The sequence below is a fragment of the Ciconia boyciana genome, chromosome 11 (assembly GCF_034638445.1).
Source record: "Ciconia boyciana chromosome 11, ASM3463844v1, whole genome shotgun sequence".
Lineage (NCBI taxonomy): Eukaryota > Metazoa > Chordata > Aves > Ciconiiformes > Ciconiidae > Ciconia > Ciconia boyciana.
Window position 1 is genome coordinate 2,603,771 of NC_132944.1, and position 16,917 is coordinate 2,620,687.

General features: G+C 37.8%; 1 long non-coding RNA gene across 1 annotated transcript in view; it reads left to right on the top strand.

The window, feature by feature from the left end:
* Positions 1–13,597, top strand: part of LOC140658159 (uncharacterized) — a 29,752-nt gene extending 16,155 nt beyond the window's left edge. Inside the window, exons 3-4 of the long non-coding RNA XR_012044621.1 lie at positions 10,931–11,395; positions 12,992–13,597. This is a non-coding gene — a long non-coding RNA (uncharacterized lncRNA). The remainder of the gene's footprint in view (positions 1–10,930; positions 11,396–12,991) is intronic.
* Positions 13,598–16,917: the final 3,320 nt, after the last annotated feature.

The window sequence follows — 16,917 nt, forward strand, 5'->3', positions numbered from 1 at the left end:
GCTGTTTTCCCTCAAAGCAGTCACCAATAGAGTCATTGTATTTGAGTTATCTGTTGAAAAGAACAGACTGCACCTACATAACAGTATTGTGTAGCTAACAATGGGAGATAGTCAAGCTTGTAGCTAGTTAAACTTTTAGATTAGACCATTTCTTTTAACTTCTGATAAAACATGAGCAAGTCCCATGTCTTCATGGGACAGTAAGCTGGAATCAAACTCTATAATGAGATTGCTGGTATTCAAAGAAAGGAACAGAACCTGAATTTTAAAACAATTAAAAGATGAATGACTATACAACGGTAGCAATGTAAAGAATCTGGGTCACTTAAACAGCTAAGGTATAAATTTTCTGGGGGAGGACTGGCAGGTAGGACCAAAGGGATGCTTACTTGAACCTGTGGGAAGAGCAGGTTAGCCAGAGGTTTTGGTGCATCTTATAATTAAAAGCTCTCCATGTTCCAATATAATGCACTCACTCATTACTTTATACTTCCTGCCTATTTTCCAAAGGTATCCTGTTGCCATGAAGACAGCCTTAGTTAACAGTGTTTTCATCGGTAAGCTTCTCTTAATAGGTATGAGTACTAGACTTTTTTTTTTTTTTTGTAATAGCTTAAAGACTAGAGCACAGCTCTACTGAAAAAGCTGAGAAACCTCGCAGAAGAAATCCTCAATCTATAGGGCTCCAGTGACACTTAACTTTTTTGGAATATTTTGCCATCAGTCACATTCTGATTCACATTACATTGCTAGCTTCCTTCCCACGCTGCATGCTACTTGAAGAGATGGTGATTTGTAAGAACAAAGCCTAGTAAAAACAATATTTAGGAGCCTTTCAGTTACAGAGATTATGCATTATAAACACCACCTATTTATAAATCAAGTTTCTGCTGCCTACATCTGGCAAATCTATCAGGGATTGCTAATTTAGAGGCTATTGATCCAAATCTGTCATTTAGTTAAAAAAAATTCACTTGAAATTAAAAATGGTTAGATGCTGTAATTGTGATTGTGCATAACCACTACACTCAGTGAAGAGGGGGTTTTTTATTGACTGGAATGTGCAGTCCTACTTTACAGCTGCTGGAGGTAAGTGTCTGCCACACAGAACAACAGCTTGCTTCCCTATATGTATAGGTTACCAGTGTGCGAGTTCTTTCTTGCCTTTTATATCCACAATTTATTAAACTTCCTCACAATTTCCTTGTTTTAACAGATACTTCCACTGCACAGTGTCTAAAATATTTGGAGAAAAATAAATTCAGGGATTATGCATGAAATTGAACACCGCAATAGGATTTTTCCATATTGGTCAGCAGTACTTTGACGATTGTAACTGATCATAAATAAAAGTTGGTGCTTTGCAAAAAATGCCATACCTCCAAGGCTGTGGTGACATCAAATGATCAGAAAAATGCTGGGTTTGCCATGGGAAACATGGTTCTTATCTCTCAGGTTTTGGAAGGAAAATATAGAGGTTAAAATTAGAAAAAATGCCCTTCCTTTTGTAGTTCCTGTTATCCTCTTTATGTGGGCATTTGTGTCACCGCTAAAGTCAGGGGCTTGGGTCTTTTCTCCAGACAGCAACTAAACAGAAGTATTTTCATTTTCACAGTTCCAGTAGTAGTCAACCTGCGTCACAGGTGTCACTCCAACAAATGGCAAGACTGTACCTTTGGGATGGGTGGCTCAGAAAACTTAGTTCACTTGAAGAAAGATCAGAAAATTCTCCACAGTGACTGGTCCTTTCATTGCTCTTGTGTGAAAATCCCGTCCTTATACAGTGACAAACTAAATGATGTACCAATACCTGTCTTCCAATAGTAAAAGCCTATCTAAGCAGTAGCAAGCAGCCACAAAAGATAGAATAGATGCAACTATGAAAAATCACCACGTCATCTGTAAGATTACGTATTTACAGTGTGTAGACATATCCAGAGAACATAATGCTTCTATTTAATCAGTCAGACCTAAAACAGACTTTCTGCCGCTTTCAGTTTCAGTCAGCTTCTATAATAATTTCACATCTTGTTTCGGGAGCTTATTTTATTAATTGGCTTCTCTTCAAAAACTACAATGACAGCTCTTCTGTTTCAACCATTTAACTCATCCTGTGCATTTCATATTTTCTTAAAATAATCTAAGCCATGTTGTTAGGTATACCGGACCCAAAGCAAGTGGAAAAAAACAAAAAAAAAAAAAAGAAGAAACAAAACCAGATGAGGACACATACTTCAGGAGAGCAGAAAATTCTCTGGAAAATGTTAGTTAAATGTAAGTTAAAGCAGAAAGCTCCTGAGTAATACAGTTGTTCAGGATGCAAAGAAATAGTTGCAATACTTACACAAGTATTAATGCAATTGGTTAAATTTAAACATGCTCACACTCCTTTTATTTACTCAGGGAAGATACAGCCATTAAAGAAAAGCTAAGTGAAATCTTCTGGAGTTCTTTAAAGAAGTCAGTCACTGTATTTGTTAAAATTATTTAAGTGTACCATAATGGGATTTTTTAAACCTCTGACATCTCACCAAAGTCTCTTAATGAAGATAAGTTCTCTTAGAATAAAAATAAAAAAGCCTTTGCATGGACTAATACTTGTAGTAAATAAAAGAGGTTAGGACTAAGTGGACAGTTTTCACAAAGGAGGAATATTAATAATGAGGTGACCAAGCACGTTTTGTGGGGTTGGTACTGGTACTGTTCAACACTTGCAGAAGTGCTCTGTAAGAAAAGGTGAAAAACACTGAGTTTTCCAGTGTACTAAAACATAAAGCAGACTTCAAGGATCTCACTGAGTGACGAGGATGAAATGAAAGACACAATGTCAAGAAGTGCAAAGCAATGCATAGTCAGGAAAAATTACTTTGCTTACCCAGTTACACCTTTAAAATTAGGTGTTGCCTCTCAGATAATATATGGAAGATATTCTGATAGTTCTCTAAGAACGTAAGATCAACATGAAAAGGCAGCAAAAATGTAAGAAAGTATTAGGAAAAGAATTGAGAAGAACTAGAAGATTAGAAGATGTTCTGCTACTTAATAACACTCTCATGATGAATACTTTGGGGAACTGTGACTTTCCACTGTCCCACCTCAAAAAACACAGATGGGTTGGAAATGATAAACAGAAGGGAAAAAAAACCAATAAGGAGTGCAGGAAAGTTTTCATGTGGGAAGGACTGAGACAGCCGGGATTCTTCAACCAGGAATAGCAATGATAAGAGATGGGAAATTTGAGAGAGTTCAGTAGTGTAACTGGGAAGCAGTTATATTCAAAACCAAAAGGAAATACTTGCTGTGGAAGACAAAGTAAAAATGCATTTTTTTTATTAGATGACTTAAGAGAAGACATGTCAGTTGGTGGCTGTGAAATACAATGATCCATCTGGCAAATAGCAGGCTACAGTGGCATCCGATGCAAGCTTGAAACTGTCTGTAGGGCAACTTAAAACACAATTGGCCAAAATCTGTAAGGTAGCAAAACAAGGGGCAGCAACCACAACTTCAAGATTGGGACCTTCATATTGGACATTAACAGAAATTTCTTCACTAGGTAGCGCAGCACTGGAACCGGTACCCAGAGAGACGGTGGGTTCTCTGTCCTTGGGTCGGCCACACAAAGTGATGGCTGACCTCACCTACGACCAGGAACAATCTTGCTTTGCACAGGAGCTTAGACTAGGCGATCTCCAGAGAACCTTTCCAGCCAGTGTTTCTGGGGGGACTCTCTCTACAAAAACTCTTTTCCTACTGGTCTTTGCCTAGGTGATCACTACAGGTCATTATCTGAAACAGTATTTTTTGATATGACTTATGTGTATGTTCTCATATTCTCTTCCAATTGGGAAAAATATCTCAAAGGAAGTTTGGTTTGAAATCCTTTGTGCCAGTCCCTTTCTCCAGCGAGCAGGCCTACTTTCATCATACAAGATTTCATGTGACTTGCTAGAGCTGCTTACGCTGCTTTTGGTTCTGGCACTATTTTGTTTAGCACTAGTTCAGGCTTCTGTACTCTCTGCTGTACCTGGACAAGCACAAAGTTCATACAAATAGAAGCAACACTCAGAGGAGAGACTGGGGGCATTTAATCTCATGAATTACAATTGCCAGATAGCAAAAGCATTGTAACAGGAACACCCAGGGGTCCCTTCCACTCGATGATTCTGTGAGTGAATGATAAACTGAAGTGATATGTAAATCATTTGAGAATATTAAAATATTTTCTTTCCATATAAAAATCTGGAACAAAACTGCAAAAATTAATTCCGTTTCAATTAGAAAGACTATCCACATGTCAAATTAGCCCACAAGAGAAAGATTCTGATTTTTTGCTCATCCAAAATACCACCATTACTAGAGAACATAAGAAATCTTTCATTGTTTACCCTGTCTCAGGATAAGAAGTAAACTGTGATATTTTTATGTCAAGATTCTCTCATTAAAAGATTTCTACCTCTACCAGATAGTTATGAAATAGATTCTGCTCACTAAGGTCTTGTGCAGGGAAAGTGGGAGAAGGTTCCAACTCACGAACTATCATAAATTTCATCATCCCTCCTTCTGGAAAACAGTCAGATAAGTGGGTTGTTTATCCTTTAATTAGAATGTAAAGGGCAGAATTGAGAAACTGTGGCACATTTATCGCTCCATATGCCAGTGTAAAAGAATGCCAAAGGGACTCAAGCATTTTAAAAGATAAATGTGTCATATAAGTGTTTAGGCTAAGCTAAACAAATATTTTCGTCCTGTTCTAAATCAAAACACCTATGATCCTAAAAAGGTGGTTTTCTCCCTGTCGTTTTTCACCATCATTTACTTCAACCACTATGTTTTAAAGCAATTTTAGCCTGATTTTTTTCTACCCACACAAAGGCAATTGTGTCTTAACAATATTTCCTTGATTTTTTTTTTTTTAAATTAATGGCCGGTATGAGTCACCATTTTTCTAATGTTTTTATCAGTCTGTCCAGGCAGTCTTTTTTTCTTTTAAGCTCTCAATGTTTGCCAGCAACTGGTCTATTATAGCAGGCTTAAGATCCTCTTGAAAACCACTTCTACAATTTCAAAAAGATGTCTGTTTAGACATAGGTGATATAACTTTTTTTAGCATAGGAAGGGGAAATTTAATAGTCTCTGTTTACTGAACAGCTCTGACTCATCTTGTCCAAGCTGTCAGTGCTCTCAGTGAGGTGGAGGCATTCTGGAGAGGGGGAGAAGAAAAAAAAAAAAAAAAAAGAGTGCGCGAGAGAGCAAGAGAAAACAAATGTGATCATGTCATTAGAGACTGTATGCCAAATTATATACAACAGGGAACTGAATTAAGATCTTAAATCCCAGTGTTAAGTGTTATATTTTCCATGTTCAAAGAGCAAAACCATGTGCTGACATCCTAATTGGTACTTTATAGAGGAAATATGCAAAGGAAAAATAGCATCGCTTAGATAGGAAGCAAAATACTCATTCTGCATCTTCTCACAGGCCTGTCCCCAAGCAGCATATTTATGTTTCAAAATATAGCATACAAAAATCATAGCTACTTATTTCACACTTTTTTTTGTTTTGCTTGAAATTTTGATAGAATTTAATTTGATTATATCTAGCAGGTAAAAATTTAAATGTATGCTTGATTCTATTGCTCTAAATGCCCTTAAATCCAAATATATAATTTCCTGTATACCTACCTCCTTCACAAAAGTCAGTACATCTACATAGGAACTTGGCTAAAAGTGATTTGTAATACCTTATGTCAGGAGTGTGGCTGGTCCCCTTCAAAAAATAACAGGGATTTGTCTTCTAAGGTTTAACTGTTATAAGCAATTCTGTAAAACTCTTGCAAACATCTCGGCCCTGCATCCAGTATTGGCTCAGTCTTCAGAACTAACTTCGTCAATCACAGAGCTTCTCAGATGAAAGTGAGAATATTGTTTCTACCCCACCTCATCCAGTTCATTGCAAAAGGCTGCCATTTAGCTCTCCTTTCAGTCCTGTAGATGATGGATGGATAGAAGATTATTCAGATCACGGAACAGATGAGTGCTGAATATACACTGTGGAGAAAGCCTTCCATATTTCATTTCAGGCAAGTCATTAACTTGGTGACGCCAGGTTAGTGACCCAGGTTCCAAGTAACAATCTTCCTAATTTCAGAAATACTAAGTCATTAAGTAGGGTTTCAATTTAGAAATCCCATCTTATTTTTTTACTGGAGGATGCTAACTTTGAGCCACAAACAAATTATGCTAATGAATTAATATTAGCACTTCATCAGTTAAAGAACCCTCTTAATTTCTAACTGCTGTGATAAGGATTTCTGGAAAAGGTCATACAGCCTTGTGATTTACTCTATTTATCCAGTACTTTTCAAAAACACCCCATGGGAATACTTTAGATTTTTTCACTCTTGCAGATTTAGAGAAATGCTGTAACTTAGCACAACACTCTTACTCCTATGCTACTCATGGGAAAGTTGGAGTAGCAAAGCCTGTATTCCTGACTCCAGTTTAATCTTTTGCCTAGATATCTTAGCATTATGGCTAAATGGTGATCTCTGCCTGCACTCAAGCTGGTGGAAGCTGTGAAGTTGCAGTTTGCGTAGTGCCAAGCCCAAGATAACTTCTCCAAAAGCAGGGTCTTGTCTTCTGCCAATGCAGACTGAGTAGCACAGCCACTGGGGGAATATCTCTTAGGCTTTACATGGTAAATATGTGCCAATGCGAGTCAGCCCAAACAGCAAAGTTTTTTTAAAGCCTGTACTTACATTTGGGCCAGGCAGCAGTGTCCTTCAGTCATTGTAAGAGACATTCCCTCCATCCAGGGGAGAATCAGCGTTTTTTAGAGAGTGTCCCTCTTGAAATGCATGTTTGTTTTCCTCGTTCTAGGTGGGAAAAATTTCAGTTTATGGATTAAGGTCTAGGCAAAACTGCTGCATTAAGTCATTATAAAGTGGATCTATTTGTTCGCCATCTAAGGTGCCCATATACTTTGCTAAAAAGAGTGTATTAGCTCTGACTCAGCATGGTGGTAGGCACCTTCTCAGTTCCTGCTCAAGGTGCTAGCAGTGTATAGGCTTGTCCTTAAATATCACTTCCAGAAGGACAAAAAGGCCAGCAGTAACTTGGAAAAGTAAGAATCAGACCCAACAGAACCAGTTCCAAGCTTGTTTGGAACTGGTTTTTAACAGTTTTCTCAGCTTACTTGCTGCTGTTCACTATCCCACTCCCTGAGGTAATAGACTAATTAACCCCAAGACAGGATGCCTAAATAATGCAAGTATATAAGAACTTTCAGTGAAGCAACTAAGGGAATGCTGGCTTAGCACTGCATCTTGCCTCTTTGCAAGAACCATCCCTGATAGCAACAACTACCTTCAGAGTTGTAACAAGATATCCATCTCACATAACTACATTTTCTCTCTAAGAATCTGTAATATGTTCTCAAAAACCTTGTATCTTATTAGAGCTAAGCAATAAATAAGTACCTAAGTGATCAACAAATCTAGGAAGACCATTTTAATCTGTATGAAGTTTCTCTGTTGTATCATCTTAGTGAAAAGAAACTCTTTCAGAAGTAATATAATGAAATTGTCAAAGCTGATTTGTTATAAATCCTGCTATATTAGCTGCACCAAGTTTTTTATTCTTTCCTCTTACGCACATATCCTCTTCTCTCCAAAATATATTTAGTTGTAGGAAAAGAAAATAAGTACTGTAGGACTGCTGGGAAAACCCCTGATGTTCAGCTACCAAATGACAAACAAAAGCTTTCCAAATATTTTTATAAATACATTATTATAAGTTAATTCCGCATCTAATGTCAGAATGAAACAGCAGGGTTTTAAAGTGCCCTGCAAAGGAGACTGATATTAAAGATCCAATACCTTGTTAGACCCATTTAGTTTTTCACAGAGCATCAGAAAGACCTAGAGTTCTGTATTTTCCTCCTTCTCTTGATGGGTCACTGCTTGTGACACCGAGACATTGTGCAGACTTAGTGTCTTTATGAAGATTAAGTAGTCTCATGAAATGCAATTAGAATTAATTTGTACTTGTCAATTTGTAATTACATTCAGAACAAACTTTACATTAACAGCAAAATTAGAATCTAGCAATAGAGAAATACAGCCTGCCAGGTTATATCTGTCCAGTTCATTTCCCTATAGCAGTGGGCAGAGATTCAGAATAGAGCATTCCTTTCTGATTTCAGCAGTAATCAATTTATGCCCTGAAGCAAAAAATGGTAGCATGCAGCCAGGTACTAGGGCTGTCTCCAAAAATACAGGGATATCTGGCTCGTACAGCTACGGCATCAGATGCATCTCACTGGCTCCATTGAAGAGTGTTTGTGGGTAATCCAGTAAGCAAGCAAAAGAGGTTTGAATAGCAGGAGTTCTGGGAAGAGCAAAACAACCTCCTGTTTACTGTTCATTAGATGAGAAAAGGAACATGTTAATAGAAGAGTTGAGGTTTGGGTACTAACTTACAGAATGCACTGCTCGGGCAAGGACAGACTTGCAGTCCACCCAGCCCTCCACCCGTAGCTTTCCTATAAATTGATTTTAAATAGCTAGACTAAGATTTATTGTTGCTATTTGATAGTATTTTTTGTACCTCAGTCAACTAACTCTTAGCATCCATCTTACGTAATTTTCTTTGGAAAGCATAGCTAAAAAGCATAACTATGTAGAGTCAGTATGAGGTACTGCTACTTTTATTGCCACTTCCTCTGCTTTTTGACTTGGTAAAGTCCACCACTTGGGCAAAAAAAATACACTGATTTCTTTAGACTTTCCTTCAAGGAAAAGTTCTCACCAGCAGGCTCTAGCTTGGCTGTTCTGCAGCATGCTGTATGTTTCTACAGGACACATTGCTACAGGATTGCAAATGCTTACAACCATGCCTCTAGCACAGATTAGACGTACGGGCAAAAGACAATACTTCTTCAGTTCTCCAAAATAGGTGACTCAATACTAAAAGAAGCATTCAAAACACTGTTTTGTCTGATAATTTGAACCATAGGGAAATAATGAATGCTAATTACTATGCCCAGCACACTGTGTTTTAAGGTAAACTATTTAATTACAAAATTTCCTCAGGAGCTCTGCATTACACCTTAATTCAACAGTGAAATGCAAATGTATGCAGTAAAATACAAGGCATTTTGCACATCAAAGTTTCAGTTATTTCACATATAGAGAAAAATATTCAATGTCTCCACATGGGTATGTTCACTATTACCACAAATTATATGTAAAAAGTGCATGTGAAATGAGCTACCTGTGCTGGGGATAGGCAAAACGGAAGTCGTGGCTGCACGCAGACAGCTCACTCGAGGACACAGGAACTCCGAGCAGCCTGTTTGAGAAGAAAATTTGGTGCTCTCACTCTTGAAGGTCAGCGACCCAGCAGATACTGCATTCATGATCTGAAACAAGAAGAGGGCAGTCAGTCACTTGGAAGTGCACAGGAGGAGACTTCTTAAACTATTTAATTTATATCAACAATGACGCTCAAAGAAAAGCAGTGGAAGAGAATTTCAGGACTGTTCAGAGAAAGTTTTAATTAGACATGGTCAGGAATTTGCCAAAACAAACTCATTAGTCTGTTGGCTGTGACAATTGGCTACAGTGTGAAAACCACTGCTGTAAGTCCTTGTTCTGTCATTCTCCCATAACCCAAGGTAGAGGACTAGCCAATGGCCCGCCCTGTGGCCAGCTCTTTCCTAGCGCATGTATTTCATCTTGAGCAAATATTCACGATTCAGAAAAACATTTTCTAAGCATGGATTTCAGGTACTTAGAATCTTGGCAATATAAATACTTACACATAGTTATACAGCTCCAAAAAGGACAGCTGTATGGAAACCTCTCCCAAAACTAGACAAGATCTCAGCCATAAAAGGCACTCATTTAGTATAATGGGAGACCACTGTTTCTGGAGAGAACACAGGTCTTAATAGTTCAGGTTATTTACTGTATTCATATTTTCTTACTCTTCTCAAAGATGTTTTTAAAAGTCTTAGTATTATCCCAATGAAGAAAATTGATTTTTTTTCTCCTAAAATTTTGTAGAATGAAAGAGTCTTTCCGTGACCAACTTTTAATATGCCAAATCTGTGGTTATGCACATGCAAGAGTCTTTTGTTGGCTCACACCCATATGTGGCAAGGAGAAAATTACAACTGCTAAAGGCTACAGACAGTATTAAATAAGAATTAAAGATACTCCTGAACTTATCTAAACAAAACTGATCATATTATATGAACTAATTATCTTCAATTGTAATGCCTCAAAATCTTTGGAATTAATCCAAGTTCTTTCCAACACAGACATTTCAACCATGCTTGACATATCTAGAAAGAGTTGACAGAGGTATCAGTCTCTTATTTCACTCAGAAAAAGCTACGGCAAACAGACCTTCATTTCCTTCATTATTTTGCAGTAGTTTGCAGTCTGTTCTGATCTTCCCCAAAGAAACTATGATATTTATCTAGAACTTGTACCAAGTATGCAAAACACCGTTTCTATTAAATTGTCTGTTTACTAACAGAAACTTACAGTGTGTTCATCTTCAAACACTCAGTTTTACCTTCATATCCATTACGTTGTAAGTGTCACTATACTCTGTTCCAACACCTTATGATTCAAGTTTACCAGGTACAGTCTTTATGGTCTTTTGCCTTGGATTTTATAGAGTGGCCAGAGTTCTGCTTGAATTTCTACAGCATTGGGTTTTGTTTCATGCTAGTTCTAAGCAGTTGAATATCACACGTATACCAGAATATTTCCTGTTGCCTACTGATCTGTGTCGTCTGGGATACAGGTTTGCAAACCTGTATAGGAATTCACAAAGCAAAATTCCTACAGAAAACAGGAGTGCAAGTTACTTGAAACATTTCAAGAGAGTGTTCTTTTTTCTGTTTTGCCTTACAGGACTCTCTTGTCACAGTATACTTGGAAAAATAATGAAAGCATTGCACAATGGAAAATACATTTACTCTAGCATGCAAGACATTTTTAATGCTTTTACTGTCTGACACATCAAATGAGATAAATTGAATATGTGCCAAGCGTGACCAGAAAAAAGCACAAGTGACAAACACTGAAGAGGAGGATCAAAAAAGCACTGGGGTTTCAAGGATGCGGTTGTGGGTTTTCAGACACAATGCTACTGTGTGAATTTATTAAGCCAAGAACTCTATTCACGCTAAGTTCCAAGTACCAATCCCTTTGCTGAACCCTGTACAAGGCAACTTGTCTTTGGCGAAACCTTTCAGTGCCACACCATGCAAAATACAGCACTGTTTACAGGCCAGTTCTGTTTACATCGAGTTAGAGAATGAATTCTCTAATGAAAGGGCATTTTATTGCAACACCTTGTTTGGAGTAATGACACAGGTAAGTCAAGCTATTAGTCCCACTGCCCCTCATATCTGGGGCAAACAAAAGCCAGGTGTTATGGACATTGCCCAACATTCCTGTTTGGAAACAGAAGAGCAACTTCTTGTTCAAGGTCATATATTAAGGATAGTTTTACAAACCAAGTTCTAGCAGTTACTCAGAACTAGGCACATCATCCTGCTGTATACAGCAGAACTCCTAGTAAGTAATGGCTGTGGGAGAACAGCTTTCTCCGAAAAAGCCATGCTCCTGCCTTATTTAAAACCCATTTACCCATTCTTAAAAGGAATAAATACTTTCAAATGATGGGCGAGTGCATTTAACCACATAGTATAACCAGCATGACTCTGCATGTTGGTACAGTATTTAATATTGTCTGAAGCTTATACACAGAAGTCAAGGAGAAAGCAAACTTTTGGTTTCTAATACACAGTAACATTTGTCCTAGTTAGAGAAACTTACAGGCTAGTAACTTAAATTAATATTGGAGATAGATAAATTATTCATAGTAAATTTGAAATTTCCTAACCCAAGTGATTTTCTAACCTAATCCTGAGATGTATCCTGGAACAGATACATGTTTCTAGTTGTTAAAAAAATTTAGGCTTTACAGTTTGGCTCTGTGTTTAGGCTTTTCTTTCCTGAAAACTTCTAGTGTGGACAGAGAAGTGTTTATATTTATATAAGCTGGATATGATACCAGGATGAATTACCAGAAAGCACTCTCCAAATATTTTTAAAAATAAATTATAGAACCTTACCTGTTAATAACAGAATTAGAATAAGATTAAAATACAAATAAAATAATGAAAATTTCATTTTTAATAGAAAATCCGCCTTCATTTTCACATTTTAAGGAGAAGAGAGACAGAAAAACAGAATTTATGGATTACCCAACAAGGGACAGATTATTTTCCCTGAATTTAAACACACAATTTTAAAGTTGCACTGTGATTTTTAAATTGCATTTTTTAAATTTTAAAATTCAAATTAAAATTAAGTGTTTTAAGACAAGGAGCACTACTTTTAATCTCAAAGTACTGAATTAGCTTAAACACAAAGTCCATTAAAACGCAGATGGTTGTCCCATTGGGGAAAGCGAGATACACAAGGTAATGGAAGTAAAATGGAGACAGAAGAAAAAGCTGCACTATAACAAATAGGATTTTATATTTCTATTATCCAAAGTACTCTACCCTCACCACTCATAAATGGTAAAGGGGAGTCAAAATAAAGTCTGTTTTAGCATTAACGTGTTATTCAGCTACTGCAGGTAGTCATAAATTATGGCCCTTATAAATGCTATACACAAGCAAAGAATTTAGCTGTCAGGACTACATTAAAAGCAGTCATGAACACATCTCAAACTCTGAGGAATTCTTCTGTATGACTTAAGACTATTAGAGAGCCATGCAAGAGCTCAAGAAAAACCTAGATTTTTATCTAGTTATACTAATTTATAAATTTTCTTTAAAAAGTTCTAAACAATAAATTATCTATACATTTATTTGTAAACATCAGCATCTTGATAAGATCAAGACTGTTATAGACAGAAATGAAACCTGAGACTGAGCTGTAATTCTCTTCTCCTAGAGTAAGCAAAAAACCTCCTTGCTGCCCTGAAGAGGAAGACACTGTTTTTCTCTCCCATCCCTGTTGCTTCCCTAGCTCCCAAACACATTCAGGTATTGCTTGCCTGAGGGCTGTCTGGTGCATGCGGCTGATGGAAGCAGTGGCAGCTGAATGCAGAGCGTGGTGGATGCCAGGTGGGAGAGCTGACTCAGCCTACCTTGCCTTCAGGCAACCCCAGGTCTGGAGAGGGGAAGAGAGGTGCGGGATCATGGGGAGGAACGAATGAGAACGAGCAAGTCACAAGACCTTCTTCCTTCAATAAGCAGAGAACTGCTAATCCAGTGCATCTCCGTCATCAAATGATAGCCCTGTTCAGTATTAAACTTCAGCTTTTTCTCTCGCATGTTGATGAAATTTGTATCCTATTATATATAATTTATATCATGTGTATGTATCAAACTGGAGATTAACAAATGGTAAAAACCTTGTCTTCTCTCAGTTTTTGAAAGGTTAACCATACATTATTTTTCTCATCTTGGACATATTGTACTGCTGGAGTTAATACAGACTTTCAACCCAAGGTATAATTTTGGCCACTGTGAATTGTACTGCAGCATTTATATTAAACTTTAGAAATGGTATTAATGCAAAAACATAATTCTTCATTTACCAGAGATGCCTGTGTTTCCACTTATTTCTATGTGAAGTTCTGGCTTCGTGCTCTTTTCAAGTAAGAGCCCTTCCAACCCTTTGCCTTTTGGCTTCATCAGGTTCATTCCCATTAATGTTGTTCTACAAAGGTGCACATGAGAAAGGACTGAGATTTTCCTTGCATGTTTTGTTGTATGAGACTGGCAGACACACAACTTTGCTCACCAGAAAAGCCTACTACTCATAAGCACTTTGAGTTCATCTTTCAACAAGGACTAGTTTCTTGTCTCAACTAAAAAAGCAGGAGTGTAAGAAGAAAACAAAGTGATCACCTTATTCTTCCTTTGGACTTCAAGGCTTGGTCTCCAAGAAATAAATGGAAAGAGTAAGTCTGACTTATCAGGGAGAAAAACAAACAAATGGTCTTTTTCTAATTCTCTACAAAAAAGCCTCTTGCCAACACCTCACTATTTAAATATACGGTTCATGCTGTAACCTCGCTGAGTCAGACACATTGCCACTGCCATAACCTCAAGCTGCTTGGCAAAGTCAGCAGTGAGGTCAGACAAGCTTTGAGATTCCAGAAACTTTTGCCAAGAAACAAGCAAGGGCACCTTAATAAAGGGCATTCTAATGCCTAACAGGAGGTAGGTCTCCTTATTCCTTATCTATGGGCTATCTCAGAACCCATATTCTTCACATCCATTCATTCATTTTTTTAAACTTACCTCTTGTTTTTAACTTGTGTTTGTTTGTAAGGATTCAATATAATCTATACACCATGGAAGCTCTTCCAGACTGTATATGTTGCTATAGGAAAAGGTTTTATCACTTACATGGCTCTCTTAAATGGTCAAACTGGGTAACTGCAGAAATCAACAACTGCAAAACTGAACTGATTACTCTTTTCAAGTTCATTTTGAGCATACCAAATTTTAAGAGAAATGAATCAGCCAGACATTTGGCAACTGAAGGCAAAAACCAGATCTGAAGACAACTTTAATGGGTGTCTTAAATAGTATCTTTAAACAAACTATATAACATATTAACTTGATACTGAAATCTGCTTGCTACTCAGTATATTATCATTTCTGGAGTGATTTCTCACTAGAACATAATCTTACAGGACAAGGTTATGTTTTGCACTTACTGAAGAAAAATTCACAGTATTTCAGTAACAATATACAATACATAAGCATGAGAATAAATAGTCTGTTTTCATGTCAGTCGAGACAGATAAAGTGAAGTGAATGCATGTATATATGCAAGTTGTGCGGAGAGGTCTTGCAGTGCAGGCACAGCAGCCCAAATCCCATTATTGGCTCATACTGAGCTCCAGGCCATAAAGCCACTGCCACATGCACGTGGGTTACACATATCAATGAAGAATATATTCTTAGGCAGTAAAAAGAAAGTTTTAATGAAGTTACACAATATCCTTTTGAATAAAAGGAAACAAATGAGATTCAGAATAATATCAGATTCTGAATTGAACAGTTTGGGGGGGGTTGTTATTTTATTTCTTAAAAACAAAGGATAGGACTGTTTGTATAAAGCCAAACTGAGAGAATATACATTTCTTGCAACTTCTTAGTGCTCAATATATTTGATTATCACCAATTTCCTGTTAAAATTAAGTGAGGAAAGGAAACTTCAGGAGAAGGAGAACCATTTTAATTATTAAATCATGTGCTGTAATAAGGGTAACATGGACTGACCACAAGGAAAGAGGCCAAAATGGTATTTCTGTTGTAGTTACAAAAACTTCAGGTAGTCATCATGTGATATTGTTCAAACATAGTAAATACAGTATTGACATTTAAACTGGGGCGGGGGGGAGGGAGAATTGCTGTCATTATTCCATGGCCAGAAAATTACAACAATCTGGAATTCCACAGAAAACTTCACAATCTACAACCAAATCACTTTTTGGAGTTTTGTGATGCTAAAGGTTATAGACATTGTTTCATGGTTAGTATCTGCAAATTCAGGATTAAAACCTGTAACTGAAAAATACTCACAAATAAAAAGGCTATGTTTCTCTAACATAACACACAGATGATAACCACCTTAACTGCCCCCACACATTTGAAATATTTTATGTTATCAATGATATATCTAGATAATACTGTGGTATATTTTTGTCTAAAAGAACTTTGGATCTCCGAGTATTTTTTCATCGTGCAAGTGTTATTCGTTATTCAGGAGCAGGTCACTAGGAACCTTGTGTAAAATGGCTTCCTACTGGCATTTACTAGCCTGATTCCTGACAACCATCCTGAGTGAAGGCACAAGAAACCTCAGGAATATTCCACCTGGACTTTGTATCTCACCTTTCTGAAAGTGTCCACAGCTACTAGAAAGAAGAGTGTAATATTTACTTCAGACCAAAGAGAAGGTGGAGAAGAGCCACTAATTGCTTTCATGCACAGAACTGCAGCTGACCATTTCTTTTGCCTTCCCTTCTATATTAGCAAACTGACCAGTGGGGATGGGGCCAACAGATGGAGTGGTGATGCTTCATCCTGGGGAATGCCAGACTCACCCCTAAGCACTCTGCATGGAGTCTCTGGGTTGCCTTGTGCAGTGCAGAAGGCCCTCAAGGCATCTGGAGCAGCTCAAGATGAACATCGCTAAAATCTCCAGTGCAAGATGTGGGAGTGGGAGGTCAGGCTGGATTTATCAGAGCTTGGAGAAAATGGAAGGCAAAAAAAAAGAGTGTTATATTCTGAAGGGGAAACTGAAGTTTGCAATAAACTAGAGAGATGAAGGGCTGGCGATGGTGCACTGAAGGAAGAGGATGAGAAAGAAAGGGGAAAAAAATAAAGGAAGGTGCTGAAATAAAACACTGGCAACCTGATGTAATAAAAAGTACCCCAAGAAAAATATGTACATGAACAATCTCGGACATTTTATTGAATTTGAGGCTGTCTTGGGCATAGCAATCATGAAATGATAGAGTTTTTGATTCCTGGAGAAGTGAGGAGGGGGTTCAGCAGAACTGCCACCTTCCCGAGGGCAGACTTTGGCCTGTTGAGGAGACTGGTCGACAGAGTCCCCTGGGAGGCAGCCCTAATGGGCAAAGGAGGCCAGGAAGGCTGGACATTCTTTAAGGAGGAAGTCCTAAAGGCACAAGAGCGGGCTGTCCCCAGGTGCCGAAAGACGAGCTGGCGGGGAAGAAGACCGGCCTGGCTGACTAGAGCGCTCTGGCTAGAACTCAGGAAAGAGGAGAGTCTATGACCTCTGGAAGAAGGGGCAGGCAACTCAGGATGACTACAAAGGTGTAGCAAGGCTGT